The sequence below is a fragment of the Vulpes vulpes genome, chromosome 12, assembly GCF_048418805.1.
Source record: "Vulpes vulpes isolate BD-2025 chromosome 12, VulVul3, whole genome shotgun sequence".
NCBI lineage: Eukaryota > Metazoa > Chordata > Mammalia > Carnivora > Canidae > Vulpes > Vulpes vulpes.
Genome location: NC_132791.1, coordinates 52,550,262 through 52,570,078, shown reverse-complemented (window position 1 = coordinate 52,570,078; position 19,817 = coordinate 52,550,262).

Here is a 19,817-nt window from a genome sequence, read left to right as displayed (position 1 = left end):
AAATAAAATACTTCAGCAAAAATTAAGAGAGGAAACAAAAAGAAAGAAGAAAGAAAAACAATATTTTAAAAGGGGATAAATGGGGGTGCTCAGATAAGCATCTGACTTAGGCTCAGGTTTATGATCTCAGGGTTATGGGATCAAGCCCCATGTCAGGCTCCACACTCATTGGGAAGTCTGCTTCTCCCTCTCCTTCTGCCCCTTCCCCCACTCATGTGCTCTCTCTCTCTCTCTCAGATAAATATTTTAAAAAATAAATAAAAGGGAATAAATGAAGCAAACAGAACAAAAGTTTCATGATTGTCAAAATCTGGGTGGTAGGTACCTGAGGGCAATTTATTATATTAACTCTCCATTTCTGTGTATACTTGAAAATTTCTCATAATACAAATTTGCTTTTGAATGCTAGCAGGCTATATAGTTAGATGTAGCACTCATTTCACTTAGGTTGCCTGGAGCATGTGCGCCCTTTCAATTTGCAGACATGTCTTCTCTCAGCTCAATATTTTCTTCTATAATATCTTTATATCTTCTATTTCACCTTCTCTGTGCTCTCTTCTCCAAGAGCCCCAGTTAACCATGTGTCAGACCTCACCCTCTGCCCTCCATGTCTGTCATCTTTTCCCTCTGGATTCCATCGTGTCTTATGTGTATGCTCATTGCCATCCTAGGTAAACCAGCCAGAGAGTGTGATGGACCTCATGTGTCTAGAGGGTGTGGCACAGAACCACAAAGAGGTCAGGGACCCTGCAGGGCTGTCAGAAGTCACTCTTATCAAGAAGTGCTCCTCGGTGGACACCGAGGCTCCTAAGAAGATGTGGTTTATGTATACAATGGAATATTACTCAGCAATTAGAAACGACAAATACCCACCATTTGCTTCAACGTGGATGGAACTGGAGGGTATTATGCTGAGTGAAATAAGTCAATCGGAGAAGGACAGTGTATGTTCTCATTCATTTGGGGAATATGAATAATAGTGAAAGGAAATATAAAGGAAGGGAAAAGAAATGTTGGGAAATATCAGGAAGGGAGACAGAACATAAAGACTCCTAACTCGGGGAAACGAACTAGGGGTGGTGGAAGGGGAGGAGGGCGGGTGTTGGAGGGGAATGGGTGATGGGCACTGAGGTGGACACTTGACGGGATGAGCACTGGGTGTTTTTCTGTATGTTGGTAAATTGAACACCAATAAAAATTAATTAAAAAAAAAAAAAAAAGAAGTGCTCCTCGGGAACTCCCTCTCCCACTGACAGCCCTAATAGGATCCAAAGAGTCCCTCTTTACCAGCATCCATCAGAAGTGAGTCCCCTGGCAAAGCTCCAGAAGCACCTCCCCCTGACTCCTCCCTATAATCAATATGAGTTTAAAAAGGCCATAGCATATTCCATGCTTATTTTGTTATTTTTATTTCTTTTTTTGTCTTTTCCTTTGCCAAAATACATACCCGTCCCCAAACAACTTTTGCCATTTTTAATCTCTGCTGCTCCCTTCTTGCCTCTGAGTCAGGGTCTGAAATATTTCTTTGCAACTACAGCAACAGAAAAGTGTATTTGCCAACCTGCCAGCATAGGTCTATTTTGTCACAAGCAAACCAAGGCCACTGCAAGCTGAGGAAGGATCCCATATCTTCATAACGGAGTGCACTTAATTTTTACAACCCCTCATTTTGTAAGGTTCTAAGCATGAGAGCAGTATTTCATGAAGACTTACCCTAGCACTCCAGCTCAACTGAAAAAGGGAAAGAGAAAATAAAGCTAAATCATGACACAATCACCAAAGCTAGCATTCACTTCTCCACCACCAATTTTCAGACTCTGTGAGATAGGATGTCGGTCCCTGGTGCTAGAAATGTAGAGAAAGACAGCCTGTGGGTAGAATCACTTGTGATCCAGACTCTACCGCCCTTGACCTTAACATTTCAGGGGCCAGGGGGATAGTCCTGGACTGTGCCTGGAGGTGGCAGGAGTAGGATCTCTCAGGCAAGATCTTGCCAGCCATGTCAAGGAGACTTCCAGGGAGTGTGAGCTTTGTCCTTTGGGAAAAGGAAATCATTGAGGACACAGTCGGTTGCCTTCTGGAAAAAATCTTTCTGTCCACAGTATGGAGGATGAAATGGAAGAGGTAAGACTGAAGTCAAGAAGACCTCTAGACCCCTTGTTTTAAGACTAGAACACCAGTGATTAATTCCAGCTTAATTGTTTGTATGCCTGACCCACTTCTGTAGGCATTTCTGGACCACAGGTTCGGACCTAGGTAAGAGAAATGACCAGTCACATGCAACTCTGCAAACTCTTTCTGTAACAGTGCTTCTGTCCTCTACCAAAATTACAGCAGAAGGGAAGTGAGATTTAGAGCAACAACCTTGGGATGCCTGGGTGCCTCAGTGGTTGAGCGTCTGCCTTTGGCTCAGGTTGTGATCCTGGAGTCCCAGGATGGAGCCCCACATCGGGCTCCCTGCAGGGAGGCTGCTTCTCCCTCTGCCTATGTCTCTGCCTCTTTCTGTGTGTCTCTCATGAATAAATAAAGTCTTAAAAAATAAAGCAACAACCTTGAATCTGCTAGTCGAGAAAAAAGTCATTTTGAAACCTCAGTGCTTCAGTTGTCAGTCATATTACTTGTAACACTGTCATCATCCACCTGGATGTACAGTGAGTGGGCCACAGCATCACAGTCCACAAGAGATGCCACTTGTGTGTGAGCTAGGGAAACTGGAGGAGAGGGAAAGGAGGGAACAGACAGGGAACAAGCTCAGGAAGTAGAGCTGAAGCTCTCAGTACTCCTGCTTTTGCCAAGCAATCTCTCAACTGCACCTGCACCTTGCTGGTGTCCACCCTGTGGTGTGGCTCCCAGACTTTGGATGAAGTTAGGGATCCAGCAAGGGTTCACACAGATTCTGGGAGAAGTCAGCAGCCTCAGACTGGAAATATGCCTACAATGTATGTGGAGGTTGCACTGTCCTTGGAAAGGAGGTGCTGAGGATACCCTTGTGGCATTCTTAGGCAGTGTCTACATTTCTCGGGGCTCAGAGTAACCAGAAGGCTCTAGGATGTGCTCATCCCACCTATGGTTTACTGACTAAAAGCATTCCATCAACATCCCAACCAGGTTGCCTCACCCAGGGCTCCCACCAAGCCAAATGGAAAGAGTCCCTGGACTTCTGCCTCCGGTGGCTCCCTCTCCCTTTCCCTTCTCTCTCTCTCTCTCTCTCTCTCTCTCTCTCTCTCTCTCTCTCTGATACACAGTCCCAGAGCACAGAGACTTATTGGATTACAGGCTTCCTAATTAGATTTGCCTGGAGTTTTCTCTCTAAAGAGTTTAGTCTATGAACTGTGAACTTACTGGGGTCTGCTTGTTTGTGGGTTTTCTTACAAGGCAAAGGACGTTTCACATTGCAGACCTGGGACTCCACCAGTGAAGGACATGGGATGTGGATGAGGTCTGAGCTTTTCTTCTCCCCTCCTGTGACCCGGACAGTTTGGCCAAGGCCACAGCTGTGACTCTATGCCTGAGAAGGGATCACAATGGATGAAGCTTTGTGGGCTTGAAAAGACTTCTGATTTCCCTCCTCTGCCTGCACCACCCTGATGTGCTTGGCCATGGTGATGGAGAGGAGATTAGCTGTTACTATGAAAGAACTTACCTTGCTTCTCCAAATGGACAGCTTGGCCCTGGTGCCGTGCTATGGCTATCCCTTACCTGCCCCTCCTTTCTTCTAGAAGAGGGAACACTGTTGCCCAAAAATGGATAAGATTCTCAGTGGGAGATGGAAGATAGGATTCTTGATGACAGGAGTACATGGCCACAACATGGACAGCCAAAGATATCTCAGAGTTACGAGCATGGTATATAACAGTCAGCAACACCACTCCAAACCCAAGGCTACTGATAGCTGGAGCTTTTACATCAATGTTGTGGGGCCCCAGAGCCTAGGCTGGGGTCCCATAGATCTTACTGCCACCCCTCTTCTTTCTCACTCCTGCCCAGAAGTTTGTAGGTATCCTCAGTTGGGAGGTGCAGCAGCCTCAGGGCAAAGAGAAGTTGCTGTCATGGGACTGTGTTGGAGTTCACAGTTCAATGGCCCTTACAAGCACCATCCCAGTACAGAGGCAGCTGTGCCTCTCAGAGCTCACTGCCAGGCAACAGGAGGGCCACATCACAGCCACCAAAACATCGATTATTTTTATACACCCACCAACAGACTTGAGGTTCCACCAGGCTGGCCCTTTCAGAGAAGCTCACAGGTTTATCTTGTCCACTCAGAGGAAGAGCCAAATCCAAAGAATAATTAATAAATAAAGGATGTAAATTAAATAAATAGATAAAAAGAACTCTTGAGAAGAGCAGACATCACGCATTTAGGTCTTTATTGTTTATTAAACCAGCCATTCCACAATCTAATCTGGGAACTCTTATAAATTTCCAAAGTGCCTGAAGGAAAGATAAATGGCCTTTGGGAGGAAGAGCTCACATTTATAGAGCTCCAAGTATGAGCTAGGCGCTATGCCGAACACTTTGCATACATGTTCACTTTGATCCCCACAAACGCTGTGTGAGGAAGGTACAATTATCAGCCCCATCTTCCAAATGAGAAAATTGGGGATTGGAGAGGATAAGTAGCCTGCCAAAGGGCAGTCAACCATTAAGGAGTAGAACTGAGATTTGGATCAGAACATAAGCTCTTAAGCCCTGAGCAATACCACCTTTAAAAGGTAGAAGAGAGTTGTTTCAATCTGCTTATACTAGGGATTGACACATGTCCAATCTCTAAGAAAGAGAGAGGCACTCTCTCCTGTAAGCACATGCTTGAAGTCTTGCCCCTGCCCCGCATTAATCCATAAAGCAATCCAGATCCATTTTGTTAATGCCTCAATCTTGATATTAAAATACGTGTGACATTCAAACCCATATCCTCAGCCTGGCCCAGACAGTGCATGTCAACCCGCCCCCATTTCCCACCCCCATGCCAACCTCCCACCCCCACCAAATCCCACCGCAGGCCATGCAATGTTCACCCACTGATTGAAATAATACAATTAGGGGATATAGAAAATCCATTCCACATGGTGCCATCTGCATTCTCCTCTGACAGCTAATTTGATTGGCGCTCTCTAATCAATAAAGCACTCACGAAGCAGCCGGATAATTCACCTCAATTTTTCCTACACCATTTATAAGTGAAAAACACTCCTATCCTGCTTCTGCCAGGGACCCAGAGCCAGGTGGTAAGCCTCTATGAAAGGGAAAACAAAAAAAAAAAAAAGAAAAAGAAAAAAACCTCATGAAATGGTAGAGAATGTACTATAAAGGTGAGTCATGCTGGCTTCACAAGGCCAGTTGCCCCTTGTGGATGGGTGTCCTTAGCTGGAAGCAAAGGCATCTGCCCTTCAGCTTCCCAGCCCTACTCATTCTCTAGAGGAACAGAAAGAAGCCCAGCTTAGGAGCTATAGGTGACCCCAAGCAGTCTCCATCTGGGATGAACCTGAATTGTGATCTTTTCACCATACAAGAGAGTTTGAAGGTCAGTCTACAGATGGCTGGATGAATGGACAGATGGGCAGAAAAGTGAACGGATGGGTAGATGGGTGGGTAGGCCCGTATATGCAGGCATATGAAACAGCAAAAGAAGGATAAAGAGAGAAATGGTTGCGGGAGGCAAAGAAGGAGAAGGGGCTGGTATGACTGGAATAAATAGAGGACAGTGCACTATGAATCCTATGCTGATGACACAGTCCTGGTCAGTGGTGACCAGGGGCCTTAGGTCAGATTCCCTAGAGACAAGAACTAAGACAGGGATTTGGATCAATGTGACCTACTGAGCAAATACTCTCAGAAATATTTATTAGATGCAAGAAACAGTATTACGAAGAGTGAGGGAGCAGGGCAAGGTAGAGGAAGGAGCAAGCGAGGAGTGGTTGCAGCTGGGGTCTGACCTCAGCTGGACATGGTGGCAGGCTCTGCAGCACAAATTTCCCCCACGAAGTTGATCTTATCTTGAGGCAAGTGGGCTGCCCTTTCATACCCCTTTGTGCCCCTCTGCCTGTTAATCACTGGCCTGGGAGGAAGCAGGGGCAGGGAGGGGACTTCCTGGGACAAGGTAGCTCCCATTTGGCAGAAGGCAATTCCTAGAGAAGTCGCAGCACACAGCAGCCATGGAGCAGGAACGGTGGTAGGAAAGGCAGTCAGGACAGGAACCAGTGGCCACCACCATATCATGTCATATACTGTAATAGTCAGAAACTCCAGAGAAACACAGAGCCCTGGCTCCCCTGGGAGATGCTCAGGCTGTCACAAAGCTACTCAGGTACCCATACCCCCTGCTCTGTTGGGTGGCCTCAAGCATTCCTTTTTCCATGGGTCATTCTTTAAAAAGCTAACCCAGGGGTTACCTGTGTGGCTCAGTTGACTAAGCATCTGCCTGTGGTCAGGTCATGATCCTGGGGACCTGGGATTGAGCCCTGCTTCAGGCTCCCTGCTTAGGGGGGTCTGCTTCTCCCTCCCCTTGCTCTTGTGCTCTTGCTTGCTCTCACTCTCTCTCTCTTTTGTTCTCTCTCCCTCTCAAATAATAAAACCTTTAAAAATAATTAATTAATTTAAAAACCCAGAATGGCACAAGTCAGTATGACCTCTCTCTGTCAGCCCTTGTGACTGAAGGCAGGTGTAAGATGTGGCTTAGAAGGGTCCATCTTTAAGAAGACTTTCAGCACCACACTTCTCAACTCAGAGTTGGCTTCTGACATATTTGGAAGACTCTGGTACTCTCTGTCCCCTGGAACCATCACCTACCTCTCTAGGACAAACAGCCCTGTATCATGACAGACCCTCCCGTGAAATGCTGCCTCTGGACCAAGAAGGGAAGTGTGAACATGACATTTTGCCTACATAACCTTCTTGCATGGGGGGGGGGGGGTGTCACCACATCAGTGCTGGGGACACCTGCACTCTCTTATCTCAGGCAGTCCAGGTGGTGAGAAAGCAGCTCATTAATTTGAACACAAATACGGTCATTCGTCTTAGTGCTTGGTCCACAAGATGCCAAGGAATAAGCAAGGCTGCCCTGTGGGGTGGAATGAGCACACAGACATTGTGGGGCTGCACACTCAGCCACCATCAGAGGTGCCATCTTGTGTTCCCAAACCTCAGGTCCCCAAGGCCTGATGGCTCACAGACACTGGTTGAGCACAACTGTCACCACCCCAAGAGAAGGAGTCAGTAGCCCAAAGGGAAAGGGTCACGATATACAAAGAAACAAAAGTTGTTTTCAAGGTGACAAAGATACCCCCACCACAGCGATAGGTAAGGGAAATCTCAGATATAACCGCTATCCAGCAGACTTTTATACAAAGTCGGTGCATGAAGAGGAGTGGTAGGAGTGCCACACTGTGTGGGCACATGTTATGCCTGGATGATGAGAGTCCTCAGTCCTCAGAGGGGTGGCCCTAAGGAGACAGAGGCATGGAAAGGACATTTTGAAGGCAAAAACCAGTTGAAAAGCTCAATGAGCTCCTGGAAATTGTTTCCTCCTCTGGGGACTCATGGCTCTTCCATTGGGACCCTATGAATTAGAGATCCTTGTAGGCCCTGCAGTCTCACTGGAGGAACAAAGTACACACCAGGGTAGGAGACAAGGGTATCTAGGCAGAGAGCTGCCTAAGTGGCAACAGAAGTGCGCCAGGAGCAGCGATGAAAGTCCACAGGCTGAACCAGGCTGCACCATGGGGGTATGATTTGTTTGCTGCTTTTAGATTCTATGAGATTAGCAAAGAAAACACTTGAATATTCCTTTTATTTAGAAGAAAAACAAGAGCCTTTTAAAGAATTCTTCTCTCCCAAGAAATACACTGGGGGCGGGGGGGAGAATCCTTCCTGCCACCCAAAAGCAAAAGAAAATCCAAGTGCAGCTCAGACTCAGAGAGCCCTGGCTGAGTTAGAAATGGCCGAGAAACAAGCTCTCATTTTCACTAGTGAGGTGGCCCAGGCTCAGACGAAGGCAGAGACCCAAGGTTTCAGGGCAGGTCAGTGGCAAGAACAGCCCCAGAAAGCAGCAATTGGAGAACACTTCCCTAGAAAGGGCAGAGGGTCTAGAAAAAGACTCAAACCTTCTGTTGATAGGAAATCCTTACCCTGCAATATTTATAAGGTAGCACTTCTGGCATCCTGCCTTCAAATGCATGAACATCGGAGTCTCAGACATGAGTTCAAATGCTATCTCTACAATTTACTGCCTTTGTGACCTTGGGAAAGTCACTCCACTTGTCTGTACCTTGGTTTCCCCACCTGTATGAAGGGATTGAGGATAATGCATGATCACAATCTCAGGGGTCTGTATAAGGATTAAACAATGCAATTCATGGGAAGCACTCAGCAAATTAAATTCTATTACACCTAATAGTGAATTCCCAAATAAACAGTGGCTGCTGACATTCATGAATCAGAGTAATTTGTAATTATCTTTAAACAGATACTAGCAGGCAAAGGCAGGAGTAAATTTAAGTAATATCCTTTGTGAAATTGTGGTAAATATTGTTTGCCTTCCTGAATTTACTCCCCTCAAAAGTTCATCATTTCCATCTGGGTCTCCTAAAAGCCAGCTCTGTATCCCAAAGGTAGGTCTTGTGAGCTCCCACTGTCCACCAGTGATTGGTTCAAGAGCGGTCACGTGAGCCAAGCCAGCCCAATCAGGGTGAATCTCAGGGATTGCCAAAAAAGTTGATGCAAGGGTGTTTCTACTTCCTGCTCGGCGGGTAAGGGAGCCCCAGGATCTGTGGCAACCAGCTGGGACCCATCTAGGAAGCTACCCCAAAGAAGTGCAGAGAAATGGAAAGAAGCTGTGTCCTTGACATTACTGAGTTCCTGGATCAATCCTTACCTGAAGTCACATCCAGACTTTTCTTATTAACTGAACCAGCAGCTTTTCTCCCTAATTTAAGCGAGTTTTTTTTCTTTTCTTTTTTTTCTTCTTTCCTTCCTTTTTTTTAATCACTTGCAATGCAAAGATTCATAATCATTACAATGATCTTAAATGTCAAACCCCATCTTGCCCTTTCCTAAGTTGAAACTTTTCTAAGCACAGTTGGAACCACTGTTTTCTTGGAAATAAGTGGCATGATGTCTTCTGGTTTCTCTAAAAGCCCTGTCAGGATCTCGTTTCTGTGGTTTCTAGCCCAATGTCAGAGACAAGCCCTGCTCTCGCTATGTGACAAGTGCCTCACATAATTGAGGCTTTGATCTTCCAAAGCCTATGGCCCCCGCTGTGCTGCAGGGCCCACAGATGAGGCTGTCACCAGGCACCAAGACAGACATGCCTTTGTAGGTCCTGGCCTGATGCAGAGCGTGTGGGCGGTGACACTATCGAGCAGAGGCAGCTGTAACTGAACCTAGCTCTTCGCTCCAACAGAAATCAAAGCCCTGGCTCTTCACCCCTCTTCCCTGGGAGCCCAACGTTACACCACCAGGGACAAAAAGCCATATTATCGGCTTTACACATTTTCCTCCATCTGTCTCCCCTTTTCTGCTGTTTGGGCTGAATGCAAGCATACAACTTGGCACGGGTTGGCCCAGGATGCACCCTTGCCGCTCGCTGAAGAATGGATGGATGTGGGAACTGAACGATTCCCCCAGAGGATTTTAAAGACTCCACTTGGGTTTCCATGGTAATTTTACAGAGCCAGCGCTCAATAAGTGTTTGTTAAATTGAATTTATTGAAGAGTAAAGTGAATCGGATATCCCTATACCTGTACTGCACTGCCATAGAAAATTCTCTGGCCTGGCAAAGGGACAATCTGGGAATTGGAGGCAGGGAAATTCTACCCTCTGTGGGGTCAGGGCTCTTTGTTCTCAGGAATGAGGACTCAGCGCTGACCTACCTTCTTCCTCCCTCTGTACCAGGAAGATGGCACTCTTTAAGAAACCAGGACAGTTTAGGTCAAAAATAAAAACTCAGTTTTATTTTACTCACTTCTGGCCCCTTCTGCCATAACCAGAAAGGTCTGCAGAGTGAGAATATTGCTCCTCCGGACAGGCTAAGGCCTTCTCTTGGATGTACCCCAAGGGCCTTCTATGGATCTAGCTTCCCTTCCAACTAGATGATCCTCAAGCTTTGTCTTTATTGGAAAACGTCTTAAACCCAGATTAGAATTTAAAAGGCAAAATTGCTGAATAAGAACAAAAAAGTCACTGGCCCCAATAGGGAATCGATAATATGCAAGTCAATAAACATATAAGAAGACAAGCCCATGGAGGCTTTTGGTGGGACAGGGGGAATGGTTACAATTTTTAAGTTTTTATTTTTTAGTGATCTTTACATCCCACATGCGGCTTGAACTCACAATCCCAAGATCAAGAGTTGTATGCTCTTCCGACTGAGCTAGCCAGGTGCCCCTAGTTATAACTTTTAAATCCACGTAATATATACACAGATTAATGTTCCTTTCACCAGAGACCCGAACAAATATCAACCCCATCTTCCCTAAGCAGGCCAAGCCCAGGGCCGCTGGGCTGCATTTCTAATAAGTCACCTCCTGGGCTGAAACAGAATTAAATGTCAATTTCAAGGTGCCCTGCCCTTTGACCCCTCTGGCTCATCAGCCTCATCCACAAAAACTTTGCTCAGGGCGGAAGCTGCCATGGCAGATTCATCCACAAACCGACTCCCATTCCATTTGCTAAAACTGCCACTAGTCAGCTTTGCTAAAACTACCAACTGTCATTTTATCAATAGGTACAGCCCATTTCAGAGGTCAGATCGATTCCAGAACAAAGTTTTGAGTGACAACATTATCCCTGGAGGGGTTCCAGGAGCCTCTGCTTTTGCATCCCCCTCACGTTAATGACAAACAAGTTCCTCATGATGGATATACCTGCAATTAATATTGAAGGGACAGTTAATGATTTCAAGGCACCGCTATACAGGCCTCATATTTCAAATTTAAAACTCTCCTTTCAAAGTAGGATTAGTTTTCAAAGCCTAGAAATGAATGCTAATATATTAAGCAAAACAAGTTTTTTGACGCCTCAAAAAAATAAAGCAAAGAAAATTAATAGTAAGGACTCCACTCAGTTGAGACAACCCAATTATCCTTGAAGAATTCACAATGACGCTTTGGACTAAAGGCCGGTCTTTATCACTCCTTGTTTCAAATGGTTTGAGATCTACAAATCAGGAATTCAAACATGTCCAACATATATGTCATCCTGAAGAGCACATCAGTTAGCAAACACGCCGTAAGCGTGTGTGTGATTCTCGCTCTCTCTCATTTAGAGGCCACTGGAGAGGAATAAATGAAAGTTCATGAACCTACATGGCTCAGTCCTTCTTTCACACAGTTATTCATCTATTTCTTCCAAAAGAATATTAGAAACTTGCAAAGAAAAAAAAATTTCATTTAGTTTCTGAACCACAAAAATTAGTTTGGCTCCCGAATCTGAGGAAATTGCTTTCTAAATATGTGACGGGTTTTTTTCCCCAGGTAGAAAAAAAAATAATTTCTGGCCCAAAAAGCCAGACAAACTGTGAGCAGTGATCAAATGAAACACCAATTCCAAACTAAATGAACAAGAACCAGTGTAGAAGGAAGACTAGTATTGCAAAAAAGACACTGACAGTGTGCAAAGAGCTGTGTTCTATCTGCACCAAAGAAAAAAAGAGAGAAACTGAATAGATATTTAGGTGATACAATGACTGAATTAGCTACTAAAGATAACATGGGAGACCAAGACCAGCTGCTGTGCTTCCTAAGCCAGCTGGGAGACTATAAAGCACATGAGAAAAGCCCCCGCCCCTGGCTGACAGCTGGAGTAAATGCTCCAATAAGTCCCTGGCCATCAGGGGTGCTGTGAGGAGAGATGCTTTTCTTTGACTATAATGCACATGGCTGAAGCCATATCTGAGCCCTATCCTGTTCCCCCTGTTGTTCATCTTGCCTAACGTGTGACTTCTTCCCACAGGTGTCATCTGGGGACTGGGGCTTCCTGCCATTTGCTGCAGTGGGAGCAGAGAAAGCAAGACCTACGAGACTGAGGCACAGGGGTAGTCCAATGCACTGAATCTGCCTCCAACCCCCATTAGTCTATAAAAACGTAAGATTTCCCCTCCCCAACTTTCTCTAGCCAGCTTTGGCAGGCCCATGGATGCTAAGGGACCAGCCCAGAGAACCCAAACCCAGTGATTCTATCCAAGCGGTAGCACCTGCTAATTTAGTGGCCCTTTATTGCAATGCCGATCAATCCTAATCCCAATTCCCATAACACAAAGCAACCACTGTTAGTAACGACCTCTCGTCTGTGCAGAGACCTCTGGTTCTCCAGAATTATGTATACAATAAATTGGTTCAATCTGCCCACCCCAGCCAGATGTATGAGTCCAACATGAGGCTCTCAAGGTCTATTGCCACCAATTAAAAAAAAAAAAAAAAACAGGTTAAGAGAGAATGTGAACCAAGATAGATTATGTAACCAGGCTCTAATAAGATCTAGTGACTAGAGAATGAATCTAGGTTAATTTTTTGTTTTTATTAGCACCTAAAGAGCTGCTGGCAAACTTCCATGTGTCCTTGACTGTGTGTTCCTCATGCCCCAACCCTGCCGGCTTCTTCCTGGCCTCAGACCTGGCCTGGGTCCTAAGATAGGTTAGAAGTGAGGCTGGTATTGGGCTGAAGCAGGAGGATGACTTAGAGAGGTTACTCTGCTGGGTAGTGGGTAGGGAGTCCCAAGAGCAGTTAAAAGGCTGAGCTAGTCCATTTTGAGCCTCTAAACACTTCCTTCAACCAAGGACTCCCTGCCCCTGTGAAGTCTCTGGGGGAAATATATGCATGCAAGACAAAAGGCAGTTTCTGACTTGCTAACTGGGGATTTGCATGTCTTCCCTAAGAGTTGCTCAGGCAGATGGACCAGACAGAAAGGCCCTTTGCTCTGAGGCAAAGACAGCAGAGTTAGCCAAGCGCTTCTTAAACACAGAAAAACCCAACATCGCAGGTCTTCTGAAGGGGGGTGGCAGGGATGCAGCACCAGGTCCTGCTGGCTCAGCTACGTGCGGAACAGGCAGGAGGCAGGGGGAGAGAGGTGAGACCACAGGTAAAAGATTTTCAAGAGCTGCTCTCTTGTAATAGAGCTGGAGAAGCAAACGTGGAGCCCACGCTCAAGAGCAGACATGAGACTGTGGGAACCCACAGGCCTCTGGAGGTGCCAGGGCCAGGCCTCGGAACAAGAGGAGACAGGGCCAGAGGTGGAGGAGCCTCTGGCTGTGGGTGGATAAGGCGTCAGAGGAGCTCATGCTGGTCACTTAGCACTCTCTGGCAGAGGCCCCTGGCTGTGCTCCAGGCCCTTCAAAGATGCAAAGAGGATGAACTTCAGAGGACTTGCACCGGGGAGAGCAGAATGTTGGTGGCAGTGGGCAAACGGTGGGCAAACGAGAACCAGAGGGCATGGCTGAGGCATAGGTGCTCTTTCCTGGAGGGATTCACCAGGTGAGGACTTGTGAGTGACCAGGCCCTGCTCTGAGACCAGCCTAAGGGTTCCTGGCCAGGGCTGCCACCAGCCTATTCTTTGGTATGAGTCAGAAAACGTGCCCCCTAGGCAAACACAACCCCAAGGACACACAGGTTGGTATCACAGTGCAGACCAGATTTCAGGTCCCATTCGCTCCCTCAGCTGTGCACCTTTGAGCAGTGCACAACCTGCTCAAGCACCCAGCTATTAAGTGAACAAAACAGCCACAGGCTGAAATCGAAGGACAGGGGCCCTTCCACAGCATGCCAGCACTTAACAACGTATTCACATCTTGCCCCTTCTAGAGCCCCACCCCCTCTCTCGTGTGGATGGGATAAAGCAGAGATCGCTGGCCTACTTAACTGATGAGGGGACACGACTGGGAGCTGGGCTTGCAGGGTGTATGTGACAGTCCAGCAGTTCTCTCCCACAATTTCTGCCACCAGTCTCTACTCTGTTGCAAGGTAGAAGTATCAAAAATAAAAGCATCACTAAATCACAAATCGCCCTGAGCCTTAGAAATGACTTGAGTAGAGTTTAGGCTAGAAATATTTAAGGCTAGTATTATAACAGCTCCAGAGACATGGTGAAAATCTCTTAAGAAAGGTTATTTAATCCACCATTTTCTTCTTAAGAATGTGCTGTGAAGGGAAATAGGTCACAAAATCCTATTCTCTTTGGGAGTTCCCAATCCAGATCTGTAGGGATTTGCACCACCACAGGGTGGGCTGACCAAAATTACTAGAAGGTGTGGGGTGTGGGGTGTAGGGAGAGAATCCTATTTTCATCCAAGAAGCAAGTTGAAGCCAGGTGGGTTTTTCAAAAGCAATGCCAGGAGGGGGACAGTACTGCAAAGACACAGGACCCAGAGGGATCCCAAGAAATCCTCTTTTCTAGTAGGTCCCTGACCTACTAATTACCTAAAAAAAAATCAGGGCAGGTGTTTGCTCCACCAATTAATTATTCAGAAAAGTCCAAAGCAGTGGGGAATTGAAGCAAAATGTTGGTGGAAAGTGCTTTTTTGGAGAATCACTGCATACTTCCTGTGCCTATTTCTCACTGCTTTAGTCTCTGAGGATGACTGCCGCATCACAAGGTGAAAAGATTTCCTGATTCCAGCCTTCCCTTCCTCCCATCACCACCCAGGACTCCGATGTGGAAGACAGGAGCATCATGGGCAGGTGGGGTGGCTGCACCTCTCTGGATTACAGGGCCGGACACTGGCTCATGGGAAGAGAGAAGCATGAAGGAAAAGAAGTCTCTAGAATAGGAGCAAGAACCACCCTCAGAGGGCTCTGAGGAGCCTGGCCATCCCCCACCCCATCCCAGGCTCCTATCATGCCAATTGGCCTTTGTGATTCCTCTGCTAACACCCCTAAGGTGATGGGCCAATGCCCAGCACAAAAGTATGCCTCAATCATGACAGTCTTGTTAGCCTGTCTCTGGATTCTCTCCCTTCATGGCCACAAAGTTGAAGCAGAAGTTATATCTTCCCTCTGCTTACATGCTTGACCATGACCTGTCTATCTCAGCAAAAGAGCAGAAGACCATGGCCCTGAGACTCATCCATGATCCTTTCCCTACCCACAGAGCTGCACCCTTCACATAGGCTCCCAACTGACCACCCATCATTTTTGCTACAGGACATGGTCTGGATATCTTTGCTGACCCTGTCCTTCCAACTGCCACTTACCAAAGCCCTTCCCATCCTTCACCACCCTATGGGGGCACCTCACTTCTACATGAAGACCAGCCCTCAGGGATCTCCTTCCCTTGGTGCTCCTACCTACCACTCATGGATGGCCCAGAGGCCTTCACCCAAGCGCTCTCTCCTCCAATCCAAGAAGGCCCCAGAAACAGGACTCAGGCCCTTGCTTCTCACTAAGACGTTTACTGGCCCTTCAGGCTGAGAACAAGACACACTCTGGAAGAATTCCATCTCTCAGAAGGCAGTGCACGTTCATCAACATCAATACACAGTGTATTTTAGAACCATTTGTCATTCTAGTGGCCTGGTTATCAACTTTCCGTCTTGTAAATATATTCCTCTGGGAGTAAGAACTGTTTCTTTTTTGTTATCGAAGGAAATTGTGAAATACTAGTGTTCAATGGAACAGTTGTCAAATCTGGCTTTGGAGTGCCCCACATAGTAGAAATTAAATGTTTTCTTCATCTAGCCATATTGAACAGCGAAGATTGCCATGGCCGGTCATTAGAAAGACAGATGCTCCCCCATTCTGTGGGGCGGCTGTGGCGAGAAGCGCAGGCTCGGGAGGCAGATGGAAGGGGAGGACACAAGGATAATCATAAACAAACTGGAATTATTGACTGTCTGAGAGGTGCTGGGCAAAATAGACTGAACCTAGAATAAATAGTCCTTTTATAAAATGCTTTTGGGAGATGCCACAGCAATTTCTGCTTCCTCCGCCCAGAGCTATCTGCAAGAGGAACACAGACCAACTGTTTCTGCTGAAAGCTGTTTAGATTGCAGGTGGGTTCTGGAATCTTCTTCTTGCAAAGTCTAATAGGTCAGTTACTAATGGAGTCAAACAAAGGAAGACTCGCTGGCAGGTCAGGGATGTCAGACTCTCTCGACGTCTCTGCTGCTAATGGAGGCTGGGGTCTCCAGGGTGGCGCAGGCTGCCAGAATGCGGGTGGGCGGCGGGCACGCTCCTCAGACAGCTGGCCACCTGAGATGCTAAGCCAAGGAAAAGCCCACGTTATTCCCAGAAAGGGCAACAAAGAAGACAGACCAGGAAAGAAGGCTTGGGGCTGCCTTTGCTTGACCGGCTAAAAACATTGTCAGAACAGGATGTTTGAATGTGCGGCCTCATCTGGGGTGGAATTATTGGAAACAGAAGGAGCATCTCCAGCTTCAAAGAATGAAGTCATCACCCTAGCATTAACTTAGCATCAGTGTAGGCCCCTAGCTGGACTCCTGGGGGCAGAGGAAGAGCAGCAAAGCAAGGACCCTCCGGATGAGACCCCTCCAAGTTTCCTTAGTAACCTTCCAGCTACAACCCCCCCTATCCTACCAGGCTTGCTATCCTAGCATTAGTGGAGAATATGTGAGATGCAGAGTTTTGAAAACCCTCTTCCCTGCATATGTAATTGTGACCAGTTGTCAAGACTCAGGGGTGGTGGAGGACAATGGGATTGAGGGTTGGAGCTGCTAGCACAGATCCCCCAGAATTCCACATGGAGAAAAGGCACCCCAGCCTGTTAGCAGCCAGTCAGCTTCCTCTCCATCTAATTAGGTCAAGGGTGCTGTCATTTGCTCATCCTCTGAGCCCCATACTTCCTTTCTTTGTGTGACTGTGGGCTTTCGAGAAAAGGAGGAAAAAAGCCTTCTTTCTCATCACATACTATTATGATTCGAACTATGATGGTCCTTATGAAATAGAAAAACTAGCACAATGAACCGGCATTCCTTATATAATCAGAAAAAGGAAATAGGTTATAACGGCACAAAGAAAAAGGCTTCTCTGTGATTGTTTCAAGATTAGAAGTCCCTGAGTGCATTATTCACAGTGGAGGTGGGAAATACAACTGAGGTGTGGCCCCAGACTGAAATGGCAGCGTCCTCCCCGGCCACCAGCTCAGCCTCACACAGACAGAGGACGCAGGTCTGGAAGTCCCACTGGGCTCCCTCTGATGAGGAAACCAGACCCTGCTAAGAGCCACAAGGACCTGGGAGGGCCATGGAGCAACTAACAGACATGGTCCCTAGATTGGCCAAAGATTTAAGAGTCCCCATCACTGGGACATTTTCTCCCAGCTTCCTGGACATAAAGGAAAATTGTGATCCAGGAATCTCCAGTCTCAAGCTACTTGCATTGCCTGCCTCCCCCATCACACTGGCCACAAGATTCAAAGACGCTCGCGCAGGCTGCTGAGCTGAGTGGAGAGGCACCCACTGCCGGAGGTGGGCTCAGGGTTGAAAATCTGGGCCATAGCCATCCATGCCACCCAATAACTGTTTGACCTTGGAACTATCCCTTCTCTCCCCTGGGCCTTTGTTTCCACATTTGGAGCGTGTTTGTGTGTGTGTGTGTGTGTGTGTGTGTGTGTGTGTGTGTGTGTTTAACAGTAGTGAAGATCTGGACCAGATATTCTCTGTCCATAACTCACCCCTAACCCCTTGCTCAAACAGCATTAGGAAGTGAGTGGTTGTCTGCTGAGCACACAGATACTGTCAGACACGGTGTAGCCCTGTGGTTTAAAGTGTGGGCTTGGGACTCCAACCAACCTCAGATCTGATTCCAATTATGCCTCTTAACATCGCTATTCTAGTTTCCACTTCTGTAAAATGGGATGAGAATGGAGACGTGGGAGGGATATCTGTGAAGTGTTGGTATAGTGAGGGCTCATGGGGAGGGCTCCATGCTGGTACCATGGCTTGTGCACAGGTACTGGCCCTCAGGGTATCTGACTTCCCCATCCTGCCCGCAGAGGAGGAGATTTACACACAGCCCACCAAGAAATCAGAGCCTTACCATTCAATCACCCAGTCCTGGACAAGACAGCAAACCGGCGGCATCCCACAGGCCTACTCATCATTCTGTAATGAATTAGTGAAGCAATAAATATAAACTATCAACCTTTCATCCTGGTCATAATGAATTGTATTAGAAGGAATAATCTCCTCCAAAGAGAACTGATAACAGTTAAAATTTCACATTGTAAAATTTGTTAGAGATTATATATATATATAAAGATCAAATTGTCTTGTTAAAATTTAGATCTTCAAATATTTGTCCAGGAAAATTGGTTTTCTTAGAAACAGTGGTCACACAAAAAAATTCAGAATGTCAGAAGTTATCATGGATACAATTTGATAGCTGTATTAAACCCTTCCTATATAATTTACATAAAACAGAATTAAATTCTTTGAAAATAATTTTATTAAAGTTTTTTAAAAAGTAAAAATTTGAAACAATTTTCCTAGGCAAGATAGGAAACTGATCAAGGCATTCAACTGGCTTAATGGAACTCCTTTCAGAAAATTCATTACATCTGCATTCATAACCATGGAGTCCTTGGACCATGGTCAAAACATCCATGTGAACAGCCAGGTCCATCCTCTGGGGACAGAGTCCCCAGTGCCTACTAGAGAACAGTATCCTGAACCCAAGAACTTGCACATGCATGAAGACTGGCTGATTCTGCTCTAACTCCAGAGCCTACCATTTAAGAGGACCATACCTGGACCATACCATCCACTTTTCCAGCCATCCCTTCCACCCTCTCCCACCCTCCAGTCATACTAGGTGGCTTCTCCAGCCTGGGTTCCTTCACTTATATCATCCCCTCTTCCTGGCAAGTATTCCTATGCCCTTCTTCTTACCTTTCCTTCAAGACTCAGCCCAGCTCCTCCTCCCATGTGGTCTTCATGCCCCTACAACCTATACCTAACCGTCATTCTCTTCTTGCTGAAGTCACTGGTAATCTCAATGTTGCCAAATCCAGCAGAAACTCTCACTCTCATCCTCCTGGTAACCATTTCTTCCAAGTTTCCATGACTCCTTGGGCAATGAAGCTCCTTTGAGCCAAGGGAAGAAAGGGATCCAGGTGTGGGCCATTATGAACATACATTCAGGTCAGCTGGGGGAATGAGGGCCTCAATCCTAAAGAAGGGAGCTATACTGGGTGTTATTCTGTACATTGGCAAATTGAACACCAATAAAAATACATTTATTAAAAAAAAAAAGAAGGGGGCTGTGCAGTGTCCACCACATTCCTCAAACACAGCAGGCCCAAAGCCAAGCTCATTTGGTCCCAATCATTCTACTTTGAAAATGTGTCTTGCTTGTCACTGCCCTGTTTAGAGTTCTCCTCACCTTCTGATGAGATTAATGTACCAGTTTCCTTCCTGGTCTACTTGGTCTATTCTACCTCAACCTCACAGGGTCACCAGTCAGCTAGCTTTTAAAAAACAGATCAGATTATGTCATCCCAGGCTGGAAGTAAGGAGAGGATGGAGGAAGGAGGGAGGGAAGAAGTTGGAAGACTCCATATTTTCTTGGATCAGGTTCTAAATCTCTAGCATATGTGGTGGTGGTGGTGAAGTGGTGGCCAAGTCTTCCCCAGGCGGACAGCTCTTGAGCCATTCACCCAAGCAGTCCTCCTTTCTTCATCCATTGTCCACCATAGCTAAGATGGTACGTTAAACATTACCTCTAGGTGTGTATATAGTTGGCAAAGTAGTAAGGCTACTAGCAGCCATAACCTAATAAGGTTTTAAGTTCATGCCAACAAGGAGAAGGAAAAATATGACAAATCACCCATCATGAACAGAGGAGAATTGATGAGCTGCCATTCCTTGAGAGAC